Source organism: Pan troglodytes, chromosome 20 (assembly GCF_028858775.2).
Source record: "Pan troglodytes isolate AG18354 chromosome 20, NHGRI_mPanTro3-v2.0_pri, whole genome shotgun sequence".
Lineage (NCBI taxonomy): Eukaryota > Metazoa > Chordata > Mammalia > Primates > Hominidae > Pan > Pan troglodytes.
In genome coordinates, this window is record NC_072418.2 from 24,427,162 (window position 1) to 24,447,389 (window position 20,228).

Sequence of the window (20,228 nt, forward strand, 5' to 3'; positions counted from 1 at the left end):
CCCCCCCCAAAGTGCTGGGTTTACAGGTGTGAGCCACTATGCCCAGCTCGTCTAAGGTATTATGTGTAGAGTCACTAAACTCCTTGCCTCTCATGAGTGATAAATCAGGAGTGTCAAATGCATTTATTTTACATAACTCTCTAAACAGTTCATCCCAAAGACTATCAGTGTTTTCCACACTATTAGAAGTAAAGTCTTAACATTTTTGGGTCTAATCATATTAAGCAGCCAACTCCAGAAACCCCAGAATCAAAAAAGGAACTCCATCCTTAATATTCTGTTCCTCTAGAACCACTCCTGGTACAAAAATCTGTATTAGTCAGGGTTCTCTAGAGGGACAGAACTAATGGAATATATATATCCCTGTGTGAGATATATATATATATATATGTATATATATAAAGGGGAGTTTATTAAGTATTAACTCACAGAATCACTAGACCCACAATAGGCATTCTGCAGGCTGAGAATCAAGGAGAGCCACTCCGAGTTCCAAAACTAAAGAACTTGGAGTCTGATGTTCAAGGGCAGGAAGAATCCAGCACAGGAGAAAGATGTAGGCTGAGAGGCTAGACCAGTCTCTCTTTTCACATTTTTCTGCCTGCTTATATTCTAGCCACTCTGGCATCTGATTAGATTGCGCCCATCCAGATTAAGGGTGTGTCTGCCTTTTCCAGCCAACTGACTCAGTTGTTAATCTCCTTTGGCAACACCCTCACAGAGATACCCAGATTTAATACTTTGTATCCTTCAATCCAGCCTAGTTGACACTCAGTATTAACCATCACACCTAGTTAAGAGAGTCAACATCTCTCCATTTGGCTGAGTCCAGGTGAAACAGTCATCACCATTTTTCTAAGCTGAATCCAGAAATGAGTCAGCATTCCATCAGTGGGCAGATTCACATATCAGTCACAATTCCAACTGTGAATTTTTTTGGTGTGTGAGATTTAGAACCTCACCAGTGGGCTCTGTTTATATGTGAAGGTAACAATACAAACTGTTAGCTTTGTCTGCATATTAAAGTCACAATCTCACCTGCGTGCTGGGCCCTGTGATAAAACTTTGCATTGCCAGAGGGCTTTATGTACTTTCCATAAGTGTCATAATCTTCCGTGACTCTCATACAGGTAGGAGACCCAGGACCCTACCAGTTTCCTCAAGCCTAGCTATAATAGTCAACATATATTTTATTGGCTGGATCCAGGTATGAGAGTTATCAATGTGCCTGTGAGCTAACTTTATAAATAGGTCAACATCACTCCTGTGGCTGGATCTACATATGACATTCCAGCTGTGGACTGTGTCCATGTACAAGATTCAAGACCTTACCAGAAGTCTCTGTCCATGTGTGAGGGTGACACTCAACTTTTGGCAGGATGAGCATACAAGAGTCACAATCTCACCTGTGTGCTGGGTGCAGTTATATGTCAAAATCCCACCTGTGGAAAAGAAACAAGCTAAGAGAGTCACATATTTTAAGTTCTAGGCTAAAGATATGTTACAATATGCCTGTGGGCAGGGCTCAGGAAAGAGAGTTACATCACCTGAGTGATGTGACTGGTGATATGTCACAATGCCTTCTATGGGCATGGCTCAGGCAGGAGTTTTACATTATTTTTGTGTTGGCCCTATGATATGTCACAATCCCCCTCCATTTGCGTGACTTAGAGAAAATAGAAGAGTCAAAGCACCTAAATTATGACCACAGAGGTATATCACAATACCTCCTGTGGGCAGAGCCTAAGATAGAGGGTCACATCACCTGCAATCTGGGCTCAGTACAATGTTTCAATCTCCCCTGAGGCCAGAGCCCAGGCAGAAGAGGAGAGTTATATCACCTAAGTGCTTGGGCCTGTGGTATGTCACAGTTCTTTTTTTTTTTTTTTTTTTTTTGCTGGGGGGTAGGCAGAATGCAGGCAAAGTATTTCACAATACCTACTGTGGGCAGGGCCCAGGCAGTACAGTCACATCACAGAGGTGCTGGGCTCAGTGACATCTCACAGTGACTTTGTGGACAGGGCCCAGGCTGAAAATAAGAGTCACATGACCTAAGTGCTGGGCCCAGTGAAATTTCACAATAGCCTCTGTGGGTAGGGCTCAAGCAAGAGAGTCACATCACAATCTTTTCTGAGAGCTGGGCCCAGGCAGGGAAGTAAAATCACTCAGGTGCTAGGCAAAAGTATATGTCACAGTCATACTTGTGGGAAGATCTAGGGCTAAGATTCACAATTCCACACATGTCCCAGCTTCAGGTAAAAGCGTCAACACCCCCTGTGAGTTGCATCCAAGTACATGAGTCACAGTATCAATGATGAACTGGATCCATGCATGAGAGTCCCAATTCCACCTGTAGACTGTGTGTTGTGTTGGCCCTATGATATGTCACAATCCACCTCCATTTGCATAACCTAGAGAAAATAGAAGAGTCGCAGAGCCTTCTGTGACTTGTATTAGAGTCAAAGCCTTCTAGTTGTGTTGAATCCTGGTCTTAGAGTCACCATCCACCTGTAGACAAAATCCACATAAAACAATTACAATCCCAACTTTCGACTGTGTCCAGGTGTGAGATTCAGAAGCTCAACAGTTTTCTGTATCCATGCAGGAGGGTGACAATTTTTACTAGGCGCTGGAAGTGCATATGAGAATTAAAATCTCAGCTTGTTCTGGGTCCTCTTATGACACTCTCTGTACCACCCAAGGGCTTTACATTGATTGGGTGAGAGTCACAATCCCCTGTGAGATATTACCACTGGTATAAATTCATGATCTTGCCTGTTGCCCTAAGTTTAGGTATGAGAGTCAACATCTCTCCTATTGTCTGGGTCCAGGTATGAAAGTAATTGCTGTGCCTCTTAGTTGGGTTTTATGAGTCACCCTCCCACCTGTGGCTGGATCCACACATGACATTAAAAATTCCAACTGTGGACTGCATCTGTAAGTGAACCTGCGGGTTCTGTCCATGTGTGTGGGTGACAATTCTTACTCTTTGCTGGGTGTGCATTTGAGAGTCACAATCTCAAATTTTGCTGAGTTATGTAATGACACTTTCTGTACAACCCAAGGGCATTATACAATATTAGTGAGCGTGGTAATCCTCTGTGACATTTATACAAGTAGAAAACCCAAAACCTTACCTGTTGCCCTAAGCCTAGGTACAAGCAGCAACATATCTTCTATTGGTGGGTTTATTGGGCAAGTGAATTGGGTTCAGAAATTTTCCACCATCCAACTGGTGTAATAGGTTCATATGTGAGACTCAGGACCTCACCAGTAAGCTCGGCCTATGTGTGAGGGTGGCAATTCAAACTGTTGGCTAGGTGTGTATAGGAGAGTCACAATGTCACCTGTGTACTCAGTCTTGTAATGACACTCTGTATTGCCCAAAAGCTTTATACTATATGTGTGAGTGTCATAATCTTCTACTACCTTCCTACAAGTAAAAGACTTAGACCCCAAAGCCTAGCTACCAGAGTCAACATCTCTCTTATTGGCTGGGCCCATGTTTGACAGTCATCACCATTCCTGTGAACTGAATCCAGAAATGAGTCACCATCCCACTTCTGGCAAGGTATACATATGACAGTCACAATTCCAGCTGTTGACTGCATTCACTCATGAGACTTGGGACCTCAACAGCAGTCTTTGTCCATGTGTTATAGTGACAATAGTAACTGTTGTCTGGGATTGCATACAAGAATAAAAATCTCATCTGTGTGCTTGACCACATTATATTTCACAATTTTACCCGTGGGAAAGGCTAATAAATGAGAGTAACATCACCATAATTCTTCACCTGGAATATGTCTCAATCTCCCCTGTGGGCAAGGCCCAGGCTGGAGAATCAGATCACTTGCATGCAGGGCCCAGTGACATATTATATTTTCTCTAGGCACAGCCCAGGCAGGAGAGTCACAACATTTGGGTGTTGGGCTCAGAGATATGTCATAATCCCTTTTTGGGTCATGTCTCCTGCAACAGAGGAGAGGCACATTATGTAGAAAATTGGTTCAGGGATTTGTCACAATGTCCCCTTTGGGTGGTGCACAGGCAGGTGAGGAGAGTCAAATCACCCAGATAATGGAACTAGCAATATGTCACAATGCCCCCGATGGAAGGGCAAAGACAAGAAAGTCACATAACCTAGGTGAGAAAACCTGACCTATGTCACAATTCATGCTATGAGTAGGGATCATGGAAAAGAGGAGAGTCACATAACCTAGGGGCTGCACCCAGATATATGTCATAATCACTGCAGTGGGCAGGGCCCAGGCATGCGAATCACATCACATAAATGCTGGGCTTAGCGATATGTCACAATCCCCACTGTGTACATGTCCCAGAATGAAGTAAAGAGTCACATCATCTACTTGTTGGGACCAAAGATATGTATCAATGACACCTGTGGGCAGGGACCAGGCAGAAGAGCCACAGCACCTGTGTGCTGGACCCTGTGATAAGTTACTATTTATCTGTTGGCATGGCCCAGTCAGAAGAGGCAAATCAAACCACCTGGGTGCTGGGCCCAGTGATATGTCACAGTGTCTTCCATAGGCAAAGCCCAGGTAACAGAGGAGACTCACATCAAACAGTTGATGGGCCCAGAGATATTTCACAATGCTCCCTGTGAGCAGGGTCCAGGTAGGAGACTCACATCACCTTTGTGCTGGGCCACTATCTTTTGTGGGAGCAGAACATAGGAAAATGATAAGCATTGGCTGGGTGTGGTGGCTCATGCCTGTAATCCCAGCACTTTCGGAGGCTGAGGAGGGTGGATCACCTGAGATCAGGAGTTTGAGACCAGCCTGACCAACAAGGTGAAGCCCCATCTCTACTAAAAATACAAAATACACCAAGTGTGGTGGCAGGCACCTGTAGTCCCAGCTATTCAGGAGGCTGAGACAGAAGAATTACTTGAACCCAGGAGCAGAGGTTGCAGTGACCGGAGATTGCGCTACTGCACTCCAGCCTGGGTGATGGAGCAAGACTCCACATCAAAAAAAAAAAAAAAAAAAAAAAAAAAAAAGAGAACCGTCACATCATCTGAGTGCTGAGCCCAGATATGTCTCAATCCCCCTGTGAGCAGAATCCATTCAGGAGAGTCAACATACATGGGTGATGGGCACAGAGATATTTCATAATGTCCCCTGTAGGAAGGGCACAGGCAGAAGTGTAACATCACTTGAGTACTGGACAGTGCAATATGTCAAAACAGCCAATGTGGTCAGGGCACAGGCAGAAATCACATAACCTGGGTGCAGGGCCTGACAGTGCATCACAATGTCCTCTATGGGCAGAGCCAAGGCAGAAGAATAGGTCACATCAGCTAAGTGCTTGGCCAAGTGATACGTCATAATCCCTACTGGGGGCTGGACCAAGGCTGGGAAGTCAGATCGCTCAGATTCTGGGCAGAAGGATATGTCAGAATCACACCAGCAGGAAGGTCCTGAAATGAAATTAACAATCCCACACATGTCCCAGTTTCAGGTTTGGGAGTCAACACCTTTTGTAAGTTTGGTTTAAGTACCTGAGTCACAATTTCAACAATGGGCTGGATTTGTACCCAAAAGACCCAATCCCTCCTGAAGACTGTGTCCCCTTAATGAAGCCACAGCCTCACAGCCGTGAGGAATCTTGGTCTGAGGGTAACCAACCAGCCTATGGATCAGATCCACATATAAGAGTTATTTCTTCAACTTCTCACTGCCTCTGAGTGGGAGATTCAGAGCCTCAACAGTGGGTTGTGTTCATGTGGAAGGATGACAATCTTTACTATTGGCTACCTGTGCATAAGAGTGTCACAATATTACCTGTGTGCTGGGCCCTATGAGGACAGTCTCTCTACTATTCAAGGGCTTTATATGCTATTCACAAGAGTCAGAATTTGCTCTGAGACCTCCATGCTGGTATGAACCCATGATTGTACTCATGGCCCTAAGCCCATGTATGAGAGTCAACATCTCTTTAATTGACTTGGTCCAGAGAGGAGATTACTCTGCTGCCTATGAGATGGTTTTAGAAATGAGTCACCATCTCAGTTGTGGTCAGATGTTTACATACGACAGTCACAATTCCAACTGTAAGCTGCATCCATGTATGAAGTTCAAGAACTCACCAGTACACTGTGTCCTTGTGTGAATGCAATAATCCTAATAATTGGTGGGGTGTACACACAATATAAAGAATCTCACCTGTGTGTTGGGCCCTGTGAAGACACTCTCTGTATCACCTGAGGGCTTTATACAGTATGTGAGGGAGTGGAAATAATCTATGACCTTCCTACAAAAAGGAGACTCAGGATCTTACCCATTTCTCTAAGCTTAGCTACAAGAGACAGTATCTCTCATGGTGACTGGTATGAGAGTCATTATTGCACCTGTCAGCCAGGCCAAGATGTATGTAACAATCCCATTTGTCAGTAGAGAATGAGCAGGATGATCACATCACCCGAGAGCTGGGAAAGGGTAAAATCACAGTCATTTTTGAGGCCAGGGACCAGGGATAAAAGAAACATCACCTTAGTGCTAGGCCAAGGGCTATGTTCCACTGTTTTCTGTGGGCAAGGTGCAGGCAAAACAAACTCATCACCTTGTTGCTGGGCCCAGTGATATGTCACAATTTTCCCTGTGGGCAAAGTGGAGGCTAAAAACAAGGGTCATATCTCTTAGGTCATGATGCAGAGATATATCACAAGGCCTCCTGTGGGCAGGCCACAGGTAGAAATCGCCAATTTCCTAGGTGTTGGAGCCCACGATATGTCAAAATACACAATGTATGCAGGGCCCAGGCAGGAGAGAAGAGTCACATAACTTAGGTGCTGAGCCTAGCAATACATCCCAATTTCTTCTTGGACGGAGCCCACACACTTATTACCCAGGTGTTGGGTCTAGCTATATGTCAAAATATTCCCTGAAGGGAGAGATCAGGGAGGAGTGTAACCTCACCTAGGTGAGAAGATCAGAGATGTTGCCGATTCTGTGTAAGTCTCAGGAATAAGAGAAGAGTCAGGTATCCTAGTAACTCGGCTACATTATATGTTACAATTACCCAAGTGGGCAGGAATCTCATGAGAAGAGGGTCACATCATGTAGCTGCTGAGCTAAACGATGCATCACAATTCCCACTGTGTATTGGTCCCAGAAAGAAGAGGAGAGTCTCATCACCTAGGTGATGGGCCCGGAAATCTGGCATATGTATCCTGTGGGCAAGCAACAGGCAGAAGTATCTCAGCATGTCTGTGGTGGGCTTGGTAGTAAGTTACTCTCCCTTGTATGGGCATGACCCAGGCAGAAGAAGTCACATCACCTAGGTGCTGGGCCCAGAGATATATCACAATCTCTTTTGTGGGAAAAGACAAGGTAAAAGAAGAGATTCACATCAAATAGTTGATGGGTCTAGAGATATGTTACAATCTTTCTGTGGGCAGAGTCTAGGCAGGAGACTCAGTCACTGTGGTCCTGGGCACAGCACTATATAAAAATGCTTTATTTTGGAAGAGCCAAGGCAGAAGAATATCACCTGTCTGTTAGCCTAGCAATGTCACAACATCCCCTGCAAACCAAACCTTGAAAGAAGGTTACTTGAAAGAGTAACCTCAGCTAGGTGCTGGTCCCAATTATTTGTCAAAATCCTTCTTTTGAGCAGAAATTGGTAGAAGAGGATTATCAAAACACAAAGTTGATTGGTGCATAGATATGTCACAGAAAACCTAGTAGGCAGGGCCAGGCCAGAGAGTTACATCACCTGGGTATCAGACTCAGCTACATGTCAAAATGGCCCATATGGGCAGGGCACAGGCAGGAGAGTCACATAACCTGAATGTGGTGCCAAGTGATATGTGACAGTGCTGCCTGTGGGCAGCATGAAGGCAGAAGAGACTCACATCACCTGGGTGCAAGGCCAAGCAATATGTCACAATGCTCCCTTTTGGCAACGCTAAGGCAGGAGCATGCAGCTACATCACCTAATTGCTGCTTTCAATGAAATTTTATAATTTCAGCTCTGGGCTGGGCCCAGGGAGTAGAGTTAAATCAGTCACACGACAGGCAGAATCTATGTCACAATCACACCTGCAGGAATGTCCAGGTATGAGATTAACAATCCCATATGTATCTAGGTTCGAGGTGTAAGATTCAATAGCTCATGTATGTTGGGCCTACATAAAGAGTCACAATCTGGATGGTAGACTAATCTGTCCATGAGACCCTTAATTCCTCGTGTGGACTGTATCTCCTTAGTGAAGTCACAGCCTCAGAGTTGTGTTGAATCTGAGAGTCACCAACCCACCTGTGAATGAGATCCAGGTATGATAGTCAATTTTCTAACTTTTGACTGCCTCCAAGTCTGAGATTCAGAAGCTCAATCATTGGCTGTTTTCATGAGACAGAATGACAATCTTTACTGTTGACTGGGTGTGCATATGAGTGGCACAATCTCATCTGTGTGCTGGGCTCTGTTGGAACTCTTTCTGCACTGCCTGAGGACTTTGTAGAGTGTGCATAAAAGTCACAGTCTGCTCTGAGACCTTTCTGCTAGTATAGACCCATGATTATATCTTTGACCCTAAGTTCAGGTATAAGCATAGTTGTCAGGGTCCAGATTAGACAGTCCTCACTCTCTAGTCGGCAGGGTCTAGATTGGAGAGTCTTCACCTGCCTATGCACTGCATTTATTAATGACAATTTATTAATTGTGGCCAAATGTTAATATATGACAGTAACAATTCCAACTTTGAACTGTGTCCACCTGTGAGATTCAGGAGCTCACCAGTTGGCTTTTGCCATGTGTGAGGGTGACAATCCTAACAGTTGGCAGTTTCCGCATTTTAGAAACAATCTCACCTGTGTGCTAAGCCCTGTGAAGACACTCTTTGTGCCACTCAAAAGGTTTATGAAACACACCAAAGATTGGTAATTCTTTTTTTTTTTTTTTTTTTTGAGAGGAAGTCTCATCTCACTCTGTCACCCAGGCTGGAGTGCAATGACATGGTCTCGGCTCACTGCAACCTCTGCCTCCAGGTTTAAGTGATTCTCCTGCCTCCGCCTCTTGAGTAGCTAGGACTACAGGTGCATGCCACCACACACGGCTAATTTTTTTATTTTCAGTAGAGACAGAGTTTCACTATGTTGGCCAGGCTGGTCTCCAACTCCTGACTTCATGATCCACCCACCTTGGCCTCCCAAAGTGCTGGGATTACAGGCATGAGCCACCCTGCCCAGTCAGATTGGTAATTCTTTATGACATTCATACAAAGAGGAGGCCCAGGATCTTACTTGTTTCCCTAAGCTACAATACAAGAGACACTATCTCCCCTATTGGCTGATTCCAGGTATGGGAATCATCATAGCACCTATGAGTTGGACCAGGATATTTGTCACAATCCCAAGTATAAGTAGAAAATGAGCAGAAGAGTCGCATCACCTGGGTGCTGTATGAGGGATGTCACAACATTTCCTGGAAGCAGGGCAAGGCAGGAAGGTCACATAACCTGGTGGCTGAGCCCAGTGATATTTCACAATGCTCCCTGTGGGAAAAGACCTGCCAGAAAAGACACATCACCTGGTTACTGGGCCCAGTGATATGTCACAATCTTCTCTATGTGCAGGATGCAGGCAGAAAAAGTGTCACATCACTTTGGTGATAGAGGCAGACATATGTCACAAGGCCACCTATGGACAGGGCTTATTCAGTAGCCTCTGACCCAATCCTGTAGGTGTTGGGTCCAGTGACATGTCCCAATACCAAAAATATGCATGGCTCAGCAAAAGAAAAGATTTACATCACCTAGGTGCTGGATCCAGTGACATGTCACAATCCTCTTCTTTGGCATGGCCCAGGAAGAAGTAGAGAGTCACACCACCTAGGTGTTGGACCAAGCCATATGTCACAATACACAATAAATGCAGGGCCTATGCAAAAGAGGAGAGTCAGATCTCTTAGGTGCTGGAAACAGTGGTACATCACAATTTCTCCTTTGTCAGAGCCACATCACCTAGGTGCTTGGTCCAGTAATATGTCAAAATTCCCTTGAGAGGTGAGCCCAGGCAAGAGAGTCACATCATTTCGGTGAGAACCCCACAGATGTGTCACTATTTTTCCTGTGAATAGCGCTGAGGAAGAAAAGGATAGTCACATCATTTAAATGATGGGCCCAGAGATAGATTACAATGGCTCCTGGGTACAAAAACCAGGCAGAATAATTACATCACCTGTGTGCTGGGCCCAGTGATAAGTCACTTTCCCTTGTGTGGGCATGGCTTCAGCAGGAGACAAGAGTCACATCACTAAGGTTCTGTTTCCAGAGATATGTCACAATCTCTCCTATTGACAAAACATGGGTAGGAGAGGAGAGTCAAATGAAGCAGCTGATGGAACCAGAGATATATCACAATGCCCACCCCCTCCATAGGCAGAGTACAAGCAGGTACCTCCCAATTCTTTAGGTGTTGTGGTCGGGGACATGTCACAATACTTAAAAAATGCAGAACCCAGGCAATAAAACAGAGTCACATCACCTAGGTGCTAGGTTCAGTGATATGACACAATTCCTAATTCAAGAGGGCTCAGGGAAATAAAAAGAGTCACATAACCAAGGTGATAAATGTAAAGATATGTCATAATACTCCTGTGGGCAGAGTCCATTTAGGAGAGTCACATTACCTTGATGTTGGACCCAGCCATATATCACAATGCACAGCATATCCAGGGCTCAAGCAGGGAAGAAAAATCACATCGTCTAGTTGCTGGGTTTGATGATATGTCACAATCACTTGTTTTTGCAGAACCCAGACAGAAAAGAATAGTCACATCTCCTAGTTCATGGATGCAGAGATAAGCCAAAAGGCTCCTTGTGGGCAGGACCCAGGCACAAGGCTCTCATGCCCTAGGTGTTTGTCTCAGCCATACGTCACATTACCAAATATATGCAGGGCCCAGGCAAACAAGGAGAGTCATAACACCTTGGTACTAAGTTTAATGATATGTTACAATCCCCCCTTTTGTCAGGGCCAGGATGCACACACACACACACAAACAAAGGCACATCACATAGGTGATTAAAAAAAAAAGAAAGATATGTCATAATATCCCTATAAGCAGGGCTCATGCATAAGAGTCTCATCACCTAGGTTTTAGACCCAGAGATTTGTCACAATACACAATTTATGCAAGACTCAGACACAAGAGGGAAGTCACGTAACCTAGGTGCTGGGCCCAGTGATACATTACAATCTCTCCTTGGGTAGAGTCCAAGCAGTAGAAAAGAGTTACATTACCTGGGTACTTGCTCCAGGAATATGTCACAATACCTCCTGAGGAAAGAGTCCAGGAAGGGGAGTCACATCACCTAATTGAGGGGCCCAAAGATATATTTCCCAGTGCTCCTTGTAGGTAGAGCTGAGGATAATCAAAAGAGTCACATAACCCAGGGGCTGAGCCCAGCTATATGTCACAACTACCCTAGGTGCAAGTCTCTGGTATGAGAGAAGAGTCACATTACATAGGTACTGGGCCAAGTAATATGTCACAATCTCCACTGTAGGAAGGTCTCAGGAAAAGAGAAGAGTCACATTATCTGGGTGATGGGCACAGGAACGTATCACAATTACCCTAGACAGAAGCGTTACATCACCTGTGTGTGAGGTCCAGTGATAAGCCACTCTTCCTTTTGTGCACACGGTCCAAACAAAAGATGAAAGTCACATCACCTAGGTGCTGGGCTTCCAGAATTGTCTCAATCCCTCCTATGGTCAAACCAATTTAAGAGACAAGAATTACATTAGCTGCTCTGCCTATGGAGCAGCCATTTTTTTGGTTTCTTTGTTTCTTTACTTCTCTAATAAACTTGCTTTCATTTTACTGCATGGGCTCACCCTGACTTCTTGGGGTCTGGATTAAAAGCCCTTTTCAGTAACAGCTTTCTGGCAAACTATAAAGGGACTATACTGAGGAGAAAACTGAACCAAAGGAAGTAAACTGCAGCACCAATTAGCCAACTTGGGGTAACTAGTGGAGTACATTTTACCAGGGTAAAAAATGGGATTGGGTTAGAGGCCCAACATAGAAGAGTTACAGTCTCTCCTAAGAAATACTGGGTTAAAGACCTCTCTTAATAAAAAGCTTGAGGCCCAAGTTAGGAAGGTTCAAGTCCTTTCTAAGATTTAGGGGGTTGGCCGGGCACGGTGGCTCACGTCTATAATCCCAGCACTTTGGGAGACTGAGGCAGGTGGATAACCTGAGGTCAGAAGTTCCAGACCAGCCTGGTCAATATATAGTGCAATCCTGTCTCTACTAAAAATAATTTTAAAAGAGCCTGGCGTGGAACAGACACCTGTAATCCCAGCTACTCCCAAGGCTGAGGCAGGAGAATTGCTTGAACCCAGGAGACGGAGGTTACAGTGAGCCAAGATTGTGCCATTGCACTCCAGCCTGGGCGACAGAGCAAGATGAGGCTCTGTCTCTAAATAAATAAATAAATAAATAAATAAATAAATAAATAAATAAATTACAGCTGTCCTGGGACTTTTTGTCACCCACAGACAATTGTTGTCTTGATTCGATCCTCTTCAAGAGGTGATTTATGGTCCGCTATGGAACTTTGCCAGGTGTTTTTAAATGCAGGTTTCTGATAACTTTGGAGACTGCAACATTATAACAGAGGAAAAATTTTCAGGACTCTCATGGAGAGCTGAAATGTTAATGAATATCAAGCAGAAAAGGAGTTTATGGCATAAACTGAAATAATAGAAGACAAAAATAATAGTTTTTGGCTTTTTTCTTAAAATGCTGCAAATCCTTTTTTTTTGTTTTTCAGAGTCAAAATATTTATAGCTATTTACAGTTTTTAACAACTGGGGAATGTATACTTCTGTAAAAAAATTTGGAGCATATTTGTTTTTCTCTACCTGATTTCTCCAGAATATAGAAACCTATTGGTATTTTTAATTTATGGAAATATAGCTATTTGCATATGTGCCATAAGCATGTTTTCTTTTGCAACAGGGCACAATTGGAGACACTGATAATTTCACCAGACTTTGGCTGGAATGGGGTGCTTTCCTTGAAGAAATCATACTGAATTTGTAGAGTCAATATAAGCCTTATGGGAAACCTGGCCTCCTGCTATGTCATTTCTTTTTTTTTTTTTAGACAGAGTTTCCTTCTATCACCCAGCCTGGGGTACAATGGTGTGATTTCAACTCACTGCAACCTCTGCTTCCCAGGTTCAAGTGATCCTCCTGCCTCAGCTGCCTGAGTAACTGAGACTACAGGTGCATGCTACCACAACCAGCTAATATTAGTATTTCATGTAAAGATGGGTTTTCACCATGTTGAGCAGGCTGGTCTCGAACTCCTGACCTCAGGTGATCCACTCACCTTGGCCTCCCACAGTGCTGGGATTACAAGTGTGAGCCACCATGCCTGGCCAGGAATGTCTCTTTCTGACAGAATCAGGAGCCTGAAGTTGTCTTGGGACCCCAAGAAAAGAGAAACTCACCCAACTCATAGGTATTTGATGGTACAAACCCATGGCTGGGCTTGGCTTTTGAAAAGTCTTTTCTGATATTCCTTTAATGGAACATAGTTACATCAAAGCCAATTTTTAAAACATATGTGAAAAATAATTATTTATGCTGCACTTTATACAAATAATCAGGCCAAGTATAAGACTAAAGCTTTTTATGCAAGTAAATCAGTTTTACCGTGATTTGTCTTTAGTAGAAATGGAAGACAGGAGAGAGAAAAAAATTATGTTTCAAGAACTATAGTACACCCGTTATTAGACACTAGTCTCATTTGTTGTTTTTGAGTATTTTCCCTGCTATTTAGACTAATTCTGCTTATTCCTGTGAACACACCAGTGATCTCTGACTGCAGCTCTAAAGAAACAAGAGAGATGGGTAATATAAAAATCCAGATCAGGGGCCAGGCACGGTGGCTCATGCCTGTAATCCCAGCACTTTCGGAGGCCGAGGTGGGTGGATCATGAGGTCAGGAGTTCGAGACCAGCCTGGCCAACATGGTGAAACTCTGTCTCTACTAAAAATACAAAAATAAGCTGGGAGTGGTGGCACATGCCTGTAATCCCAGCTACTCAGGAGGCTAAGGCAGGAGAATTGCTTGAACCCGGCAGGCGGAGTTGCAGTGAGTCGAGATTGTGCTACTGCACTCCAGCCTTGCCAACAGAGTGAGACTCCATCTCAATAAATAAATAAATAAATCCGGATCACTATTCTAACTGTGAACACATATTGGAATCAGGTAGTAAACCCATATCAGCTTTGTTCCAACATCTGCCCTTATTTAGTTTACTTGGGACAATTTTACTTATTTTGCTTGACTGTTGTGGATTGTATTGTTGTTGTGCTCTTTGTGTAGAAATGCAGGATAAGCTTGCTCAATGTTTTTCTTAAATAGAACACTTAATTTTGCAGATATCATCTTTTGTTAAGAACTCAAGAGTTATAAATGGCCCTTGTCATACTAATGCTTTCTCATCTGGCCGGGCATGGTGGTTCACGCCTGTAATCCTAGTACTTTGGGAGGCCAAGAGAGGTGGATCTCCTGAGGTCAGGAGTTCAAGACCAGCTTGGCCAACATGGTGAAACCCCGTCTCTACAAAATTAGCCAGGCATGGTGACAGGTACCTGTAATCCCAGCTTCTCAAGAGGCTGAGGTGAGAGAATCGCTTGAACCCAGGAGGCTGAAGCTGCAGTGAGCCGAGATCTCACCACTGCATTCCAGCCTAGGCAACAGAGTGAAACTGTCTCAAAAAAAAAAAAAAAAATGAAAAAGAAAAAGAAGAGTCAAATCACGTAGGCGCTGGGCCCAGAGATACTTCATAGCCCCTCACTGGGCACAGCCGAAGCAGTAGAAAAATTCACATAACCTAGGTGCTGGGTACAGCAGTATGTCCCAATACCCCTTGAAAGAAGGGTGAGCCAGAGAGTAACATCACCGTTGAGGGACCAAAAGGTATGTTACAATGCCTTCTGTAGGCAGAGGACAGGGTGGAGGATTACATCACCTTCATGTTGGACTCAGCAATATGTCACAATGGCCCATGTGGGCAAAACACAGGCACGAGAGTCACATAACCTAAGTGCGAGGAGCCACAATATGTCAAAGTTGTCTCTATGGGCAGAACCAAGACATTGACTAAGTGCTGGGTGCAGCAAGATGTCACTACCCAGTCTGTGGGCTGAGCCCAGGCAGGAGCGTAAAAGTTCTCAAGTGCTAGGCTGAGGTATATGTCACAATCACAGCTGCAGGAAGATCCAGAGATGAGATTAACCATCCTGCACACGTCTTGGTTCTAGGTATGAGAGGCACCACCTCCTGTATGTTGGGTCTAAGTGTATAACCCACAATCTCAACAGTTTAGGGAATCCATCCATAAGAGCCTCAATCCCTCCTACAGACTGTGTCCCTTTACTGGAGTCAAAGCCTCACAGATATGCTGGATCTTGGTCTTAGTGTCACCAACCCACCTGTGAACCGAATCCATGTATGAATCAATTTTCCATCTTCAACTTTCTTTGCATGTGAGATTCAGAACCTCAAGAGTGAGCTGTGTTCATGTGGAAGAATGACAATATTTACTGCCAGCTGGATATACATATATGAGTGTCATAATGTCACCTCTATACCATGCTCTGTTATGACACCCTTTGTATCACAAAGGTCTCAGAGCACATTAAAGTCACACACACACACACATTAAAGTCACAGTATGCTCTGAGACCTTTGTGCATCTACAGACTCATGATCCTACCTGTGGCCCCAAACCCAGGAATAAGAGTCAACATCTCTCCATTGAATACATCCAGGTAGAAAGGATCTAACTTGCCAGAATTAGAAATGAGTCACCATCCCAACTGTAGCTGGATGTTCACATATGACAGTCACAATCCAAACTGTGGGCTGTGTCAATGTGTGAAATTCAGGACCTCTCCAATGGGCTCTGTCCATCTGTGAGGGCGACAGTCTTAACAGTTGGTGGTATGTGCATATAAGAAACACAGTCTCACCTGTTTAGTGTGCCCTGTAATGACACTTTCTGTACCATTCAAGGGCTTTATATAATATGTAAAAGAATAGTAGTGCTTTATGACCTTAATACATAGAGAAGACTCATAATCTCTCTCATTTTCCTAAGTCTAGTTATGGGAGACAGTATCTCTTCTATTGGCTGGTTTGAGGTATAAGAGCAATTAATGAACCTGTGAGCTGGATAAAATATATATCACAATCTTACCTGTCGGTAGGAAGTGAGCAGCAGATTCACATCATGTAGGTTTTCGGCAAAGATATGTCACAATCTTTCCTGAGGTCAGAAACCACGCAGAAGTCATCTCACCTAGGTGCTCAGCCACAGATATATTACAATCCCCTCTTAAAGCAGAGTACAGGCAGCAGAGTCATTTCACCTGGGTGCTGAGCCCAGTGATATGTCAAAATGCTCTCTGTGGGCACAGCCTTGGCAGGAGAGACACATCATCTGGTGACTGGGTCCAGCAATACATTACAACATTTTCTGTGGGCAGGATGCAGGCAAAAGAAGAGAGTCACATCTCTTAGGTGACGGAGGAAGAGACATCTTACAAGGCCCCTCATGGGCAGGGCCCAGGCTGGAGCCTCCCATCCTAAAGGAATGATGCCCAGCTATATATAACAATACCCAAGATATGCAGTGCCCAGGGAAAACAGAAGAGTAGCATCACTTAAGTGCTGGGTTTAGTGATGTGTCAAAATCCCCCATTTTGTCAGGGCCCAAGCAGAAGAGAAGAGTCATATCACCTAGGTGATGAATGAACAGATATGTTTTAATACCTCTGTAGGCGGGGCCCAAACAGATTTGCATCACAAAAGTGTTTGGTCCAGGCAGGAGAGGAAAGTCACGTCACCTAGGTGTTAAGCCCAGTGACATGTCACAATCTCTTCTTGGGCAGAGACCACGAAGCAGAGGAAAGTCACTTCCCCTGGGTTCTAGGGCCAGCAAAATGTCACAATGCCCTCTGTGAAAAGTGCTAAGGCAAAAGTATAGTCTCACACCACCTAGATGCTGGGTTCAGTGATATGACACAATTTCACCTGTAGGACCTAGGCAGAAGGGTCAAATCACTCAGTTGCTGGGAAGAGCTGTATGATACAATCACACATGCAAGATGGTCTAAGAATGAGATTAATGATCCCATACATGATCTGGTTCAAGGTACGAGAGTCAATACCTACTGTATGTTGTGTCTAATTACACGAGTCACCATCTCAAAGGTGAACTGGATCTGTGTATTAAATCCTCAATCCCTCCCATGAACTGTGTTCCCTTAGTGGAGTCAGAGGCTCACAGGTGTGGTGAATCTTGGTCTGAGAGTCACCAACCCACCCGTTGACGAGATCCATGTATGTGATTCAATTTTTCAACTTTCAGCTGCCTTTGGATGTGAGGTTAAGAGCCTCAAAAGTGGGCTGGGTTCATGTGGGAAAATGACAATCTTTACTGTTGTCAGGGTGCGCACAGGAGTGTCATAATCTCACCTGTGTGCTTGGCCCTTTTAGGACACTCTCTGTACTATCCTAGGGCTTTATATGGTTTGCATGAGAGCCACAATCCAGCTTGAGATTTTCATGCTGGTATAAACCTATGATTGTATCTGTGTCCCTAGGCCCAGTTATGAGAGTCAACATCTCTCCAATTTTCTGGGTTCAGATAGGACAGCCCTCACTTTCTTATGAGCTGCATTTAAAAATGTTTTCCTATCCCAAATCTGGATGGATGGTCACATATGACAGTCACAATTCCAACTGTGGACTGCATCCATGTGTGGGATTCACAATTGCGGTCTGTCCATCTGTGAGGGTCACAATTTTAACAGGTGCTTGGTTGTCCATACATGCAAGTCAATCTCATCTGTGTGCTGGGCTCTGTGATGACACACTGTGTACAATCCAAAGGCTTTATACCACAGGTGAGAGTGTGGTAATCCCCTCTGACCTTCATAAAAATAGGAAACCCAGAATCTTATCAGTTTTCCTAAGCCTAGCTATGAGAGACAGCATATCAACTGTTGTCTGGTTTAAGATATGAGAGTCGTCATCTCACCTGCGACATGGGACATGTAACCTGTGAGTAGGTAGTGAGCAGGAGAGTCACATCAACTGGGTGCTTGGCCAGAGATTTGTACAATATTCCCTGATGGAAGGGACCAGGCAGGAGAGGAACATCACCTGGGTGCTGAGCCCAGTGGCATGTCACAGTGCTCCCTGTGGGCAAGGTTCAGGCAAAAGAAACACATCATCTGGTCAGTAGGCCCAGCAATATGTTACAATCTTCTCTATAAGCAGGGTGCAGGTAGAAGAGGACAGTCACATCTCACAGGTAATAGATGCAGAGATATGTCACAAGGCCTTCTGTGAGCAGGGCCCATGCTTGTGCCTCCCATCCCCTATGTGTTGAGTCCAGTGATATGATACAATACCCAAATATGCAGGGCCCAGGCAAAATAGGAATGTCACCTCAACTAGGTTCTGGGTCCAGTGAATTGCTACAATCTCCTTTTTTTTTTGGCAGTGCCCAGGCAGAAGAGAAGAGGCAAATAACATAGGGGATGAATGAAAAAATATTTTATAGTACCCCTGTGGACAGAGCCCATACAGAAGAGTCATATTAACGAGCTGATGGACCCAGATATATGTCACAATACATGACGTAGGCTTGGCCCAAACATGAGAGTCACATCATCTACGTGCTGGGACTAGTGATACATCACAATCTCTCTTTGAACAGAGACTAAGCAGTGGAGGAGAGTCACATCACCTATGCGCTGCGTTTAGCAATGTGTCACAATACCCTCTGAGGGGAGAGCCCAGGCAGTATTGTTACATCACCTGGGTGCTAGGTCAGGGATATGTCACAATCTTCCCTGAATGTGGGGACCAGACAGGTGAGTCACATCACCTGGGTGCTCAGCCAGTGATATGTTACAATGTCCTTCTAAAAGCAGGGCACAGTCGGTATAATCACATTACCTAGTTTCTGGAAGCAGCAATATGTCACAGTGCTCCCCGGTTTGCTAGACCCAGGCTGGAGAGACACATGACCTGGTTGTTGCACCCAGTGTTATGTCACAATCTTACCTGAAGGCAGGGTGCAGGCAGAGGAGAGACACATCCCCTAGGTGATAGATGCAAAGAAATATCAAAAAGCCCTCTGTAGTCAGGGCCAAGGCAAAAGTCTCTCATCTCCTAGGTTTTGGACCCAGCAATATGTCAAAATAACAAAATTATGCAAGGCCCAGGTAAAAGAGGAGAGTCACACCATTAAGTGCTCTGTCCAGTGATAAGTCACTATCCTTCTTTTTGTCAGGACCCGGGCAGAAGAGGGGAGTCACATCACCTAGATAACTAACAACATGATATGTGATAATGCCCCTGTGGGCAGGGCCCATGCAGGAAACTCACATGACCTAGACATTGCACCCAGCCATGTCACAATAGCAACGTATGTACAGCCCAGGGAGGAGAGGAGCATCACATAACCTAGGCCCAGTGATACATCACAATTTCTTATTGGGCAGAGCCCAAGCAGTAGAGAAGAGTCATATCACCTAGTTGCTGGGTGTGACAACATAAAACACTACCCCCTGAGACGAGGATCAGGCAAGAGAGTCACATCACCTAGGTGATGGGCTCAGATATGTTATAATGTCCGCAGGTGAGCAGGGCTAAGGAAGAAGAGGAAAGTCACATAAACTAGGGTCAGGGCCAAGCTATATGTCACAGTCACTCCAGTGGGGATCACCCAGGCATGAGAAGAGAATCACATCACATAGGAGCTGGGCCCAGCAATATGTAGCAATCTCCACTGTGAACAAGTCTGAAAATAAGAAGGTTCTCATCAACTAGGTGATGAACTCAGAAATATGTGAAAATGATTTCTGTCGGCAAAGACCAGGCAGAAAAATTACATCATGTGTGCTGGGCTTAGTGATAAGTCATTATCCCTTCTGTGGGCGTGGTCCAAGCCGAAGAAAAAAGCCACATTACCTAGGTGCTGGGCCCAGAGTTTGGCACAATATCTTCTATGGAGAAAGCTGGCCGGGTGCAGTGGCTCACATACCAGTAATCCCAGCACTTTGGGAGGTCGAGGCAGGTGGATCATGAGGTCAGGAGTTTGAGACCAGCCTGGCCAACATGATGAAACCCCGTCTCTACTAAAAATACAAAAATTA

The 20,228-nt window shown here is 44.6% G+C and overlaps 1 protein-coding gene and 1 non-coding gene across 2 annotated transcripts in view; both read right to left on the bottom strand.

Moving 5' to 3' along the window:
• ZNF208 (zinc finger protein 208) overlaps positions 1-20,228 on the bottom strand; it is a 225,038-nt gene that overhangs the window by 57,270 nt on the left and 147,540 nt on the right. The gene's annotated exons all lie outside the window — the stretch shown is intronic.
• On the bottom strand, positions 1,943-18,261 carry LOC107969854 (uncharacterized). The gene is made up of 9 exons (XR_010153783.1): positions 18,101-18,261; positions 16,256-16,534; positions 11,630-11,741; positions 10,209-10,320; positions 9,992-10,109; positions 9,784-9,908; positions 9,421-9,537; positions 3,797-3,972; positions 1,943-2,508 (listed from the first exon to the last, which is right to left on the bottom strand). It is a non-coding gene; the product is annotated as an uncharacterized LOC107969854 (transcript).